Raw genomic sequence first — 4,610 nt, 5'->3', positions numbered from 1 at the left:
CAACCAATAGGCCATAAGTTACTAATTACCTACACCGCCTCGGTAGTAAGTTGCACCAACTCAAGATTATATAGTGCTTCAAATGGATACATACAAATGCTTTCTGATGAATATTATTATAAGCAAATTCGACAAGATGCAAGTGCTCATCCCGGCTTCCTTTAAAATCAATTGTACAACCTCTCAACATGTCCTCCAATGTCTCTTTGTCGGCCATCAATTTAGGATATCAATCAGAAGTGATAGTCATCGGTACTCCATGTAGATGTACATACATAAGCCAACTTTGTCAATTGATCAACTATTACCCATATCGAGTCATTTCCTCTAACTCCTTGGTAGTCCCATAACAAAATTCTTAGTAATATGTTCACGGTTCCATTCGGGAATTTCAAGTGGTTGTAATAACTCTAAGTGCTTGGCTTAACGTTGAGCTTTCACTTGTCGACAAAATAAACACTTGGCAACATGCTTAGCAATATATGCCTTCATACCAGCCATTCTACTAGTAGTTTTGTCGAAGGTTCTAGTACATATTCATATTACTAGGTGGATGTTGTATTACTTACTTCGATGCGCTTTTCTAAGATTTCTTCCTTAAGTTTATCATCATTGGGTACACAACAACGCTCATGGAATTTCACGGTTCCATCTTCCGTAATGTGGAAATCACTTACTTTCTTATCCATGGCTTGGTTCCAAACCTTTTGAATCTCCGAGTCGAGCTGCTGTAATGTTTTTATCTTCAATATTATCTTTGGCTCAATTTTAAGCATAGCCGATAACCCCGCAAGTTGTCCTATCTCAAACTTGAAGTCATAATCACATATTTCTTCTAGGAGATTCCACTCTTGAGCCATTATTTGTGCAAGAGAGGATTTACTATTAAGGGGTCAGCAACTCAATTTGCTTTATCGGGATGGTATAATATTTCACGGTATAGTTCTTCAAAAGTTCCATCCATTGCTTGGACGCATAGGCCACCACTTTACTATGCTGCATTAACACATAGCCAAGTCATTTATGCAAGTCATCATTGTATATTTCAAAACCTCTTGATCTAGACAGAATTGTGAGTACAAAAGCCATTGTCGCTTTTGTTTTAATTCTTGAAAACTCTGTTCACATTTATTTATCGACTCAAATTTCACTTCCTTAGTAATTGAGTGAGGGGAGCAACAACACTAGAGAATCGTTCTACGAATCTCTGATAAAAAATCTAGCCAAGGAAACTTCAAACTTCAACAATTGTAGTTGGTCTTGGCCAATTTATTACTGCTTCCACCTTAGCAGGATCTACTAATATCCTTCACTAGTCACCACTCTCAAGTGTTGCTCATGTTTTGTCGTATTCTTTGAATACTAGAATGTCATCGATAAATACTATGATGAAGTGATCCAAATATGGTTTGAATACTCGGTTAATGAGATCCATGAGAGTTGGGCTTGTGGCAGACATCTGCCAAACCAAAAACGGCATAATGACCATATCGAGTTTTGAAAGCCGTCTTTCAAATATTATCCACTAATTCTCACCTGATGATATCCTGAGCGTAAATCAATCTTGGAAAATATTGCTACTCCTTGAAGTTGATCGAATAAGTCATTAATCCGTGGTAGTAGATAGTTGTTCTTGATGGTAACTCAATTCAATTGTCGGTAGTTGATACAAAGACGTAATGACCCGTATTTCTTCTTTACGAACGTAACCGGCGCACCCCAATGTGAGGCACTAGGATTTATAAAACTCTTATCAAGTAACTCTTGTAATTGCACCTTGAACTCCTTAAGCTCCACCAAAGACATTCAAGATACGGCACTTTATAAATAGGTTTTGTTCTGAACCAGCTCAATAGTGAACCCTATCTCCATTTAAGGTGGTAAGTAATCCTGGTAGCTCCTTAGGAATACATCAGAAACTCCCGCACCACCGGGATGCTAAGTAACCTTGTCAACCTTTCTTAAGAAGTTGTACTACTTTCGTTATGGAAATCAAAGGCGGTGAGGGTAAGGGTCAGTAAGTTTCCAAGAAAACATATTCCAAACCCGCCTACTTTTCCAAACATATTTTGATCATATGAAGTTAAAAATTCAAAATTAAAGTATCTTATAGAACACAGTATAATGTGCAACTTTCGAATAAAGCCTCAAAAATTTGTAGTAAACCGATCCTGTAAAAATGACGTCCTCAAATTTCATCCACGACTTGTGTCATTCGCCCTCAAATGGTTATGTATAAATCTCAACAACTGGCACATCAACAACAACTTCCCAAGCTCAATCAACCATAAACTCAACAGTATTGGTTATGTACATGTACCCAAATCGCCAATTAACACGGATATGTACGAAATCAAATGAGACAATGGGAATCTAAGGAAATCGACCTTGATGCACAATAATCAACCTATGAGTGTTGTCGCAGCTTAGCAGGTCAAAATGTCCCAATGTGCAACCTGTTTTCGGTGGATGATGCAGGACAACAGGGGCTGAGCTGAGCTGCTAGCTGGATGAGGGTTCTCCGATGGTCGTATGGGGCTCGGTGTCGCACAGAATAGAAAGAGTGTGCTAAGATGGCAACGAAAAGAGATGCAGAGGAGATGAAGGAATGGGAATGAATGAGAGCCAGGTTCACGCGAATGTAGAAACAGCGAAGCCACCGATCTGTATATGTCAGTTAAAATAAACGTAGCTATAATCACTAAGCTCATTAAACAAATCGGCCTGAAACCCGGACGTCATAGATCCGAAGTTATAGTCACAGGAACTCTGTGTAACCGTACAATTTGACTTACATACAATTCTATGTACCTCTCGATGTCTTTGGTAACTTACATACAATTCTATGTACCTCTCGATGTCCTTGGTAACCTTTGTACAAGAATTTATAATGGCCTTAACATTCCTGCTAGCTGATGACTTTTTGCTTTCACTTGTTGGCATGTTAGAAATTGTGAGACGTGTTTGGCAATATCGGTTTTCATCTCGTTCCACCAATGATGTTGGCGAAGGTTTTGGTACATTTTTTGTACCTCTTAGATGGTGATGAAATGTTACTATCCCATGATCCGCTATTTGGAAATCGAACTTCTTTCCTCTAACGTCTCTTTGATGAATGCTATAGTTACTTGTACGTATTTCATTGATGGCCCCACCCAAAAGTTGTCGCGATTGTCGTACTGGTATAACACGTGACTGCTGCCTTTCTTTGAGGGCAGTCCTAACTATGTGGTCCTACTGTCCACACCCAAAATATCTGCATAGAATTTGGCGTAGCTCATTTCCATGTTGTTTACTTTCCTGTGACAGGGCCATTAAAATATTGTATCCGCTCACTCAGTCATAGATTAGCCTCTTTTCACGTCTGACGTTATTTGATGCAATTTGTTGAATTGGCCTTGTCTTATACCCCACCTCTTTTTCTTTCCCTCATGAAGTCCTGCTCCACGAGGTGGGCTCTCTCGTAAATTTCATTCTAGAGGCACCAACTAATTCCTAATGTATGTACTTATCATACCAGCCGAAAATTCATTGGTATCTAAAGATGAGCATGCATTTATGTGATGTATGCATGATGCAAGTAAACTAAAGTGACTTGGATTCATAGGCTAAAAGCAACTGATGGCCTCCATTTTGACAAGAATTAAAGCTCCGCCGCCTAGCAAGACTTTCTAATGACATACAGGCCTTCCTTATCATGAGAACCGGTATGATAGGCAATACCTTCCTTATCACAAGATCGATCACTTGAAAGTGCTTTGAGTCGAATCTTCGAATGACCATCACATAAAACTCAGTCTCTTCACCTCAAGATGAAAAGATGTCCATTTGAAGCTTTTAGATTGATTGGTCTAATAACATCGTTGTATGCAACCTGTCTCCATTTGTGAACCAGCAATATCCAGTCTCATAATCTTTCTTGATAACATCGCATTTATATGTAGAAATGTAGTTTCGATTCATGTCACATGTGAAAGTTCAAGCTATTAATGTGGTAGTAGCTGAAGACATGAATGTGATTATTGTGTTTGTAACTTTTTGACATTGGAATTGTTGAACGTTGTTCATAAATTGATTTCCAATAGTGGCGGTGAAGCATGTAATGGAGACGGGTATGTTGCGAATTTATAAAACAATTTGAGTGATGGATTAGAAATATTACTGAGTTAAGTATTGCCCTACGTTTGGTAAGTTTTGCTAAACATATTGACGAGTTAAAAACATTTTAGCTATACTAGCTCAAGCTTATGGTCAGCAAAAGGAGAAGAAGCTCAAGGAAGAGCTCGGTATCTTATGTAGTGCTTTATCTATCTAACAGATATTCAGTTCCTTTGCAGGATCTTTCGGTGCAAGAGAAGTTGAAAACTACAAATTCACTGCGGTTTTCCCGAAGATTTGCAAGGACCATTGAATAAGTTGGGATAAAAGCACCGAATGCAATTCGCACCATCGCCATCTTCAAATTAGGTGTTTTTACATTAGCGACATAAATAGGCATAGGAGAGCAACACGGGTGTAGAGTATTTAAAGGGATGAAAGCGAGCCGAACTTCACAATCTTCTAAATTTGATGGATACTAATTTTAGTCAAGGGTTTAGGATGGGAGAATT

The sequence above is a fragment of the Eucalyptus grandis genome, chromosome 2 (genome assembly GCF_016545825.1).
Source record: "Eucalyptus grandis isolate ANBG69807.140 chromosome 2, ASM1654582v1, whole genome shotgun sequence".
Lineage (NCBI taxonomy): Eukaryota > Viridiplantae > Streptophyta > Magnoliopsida > Myrtales > Myrtaceae > Eucalyptus > Eucalyptus grandis.
This window is presented reverse-complemented; position numbering follows the sequence as displayed.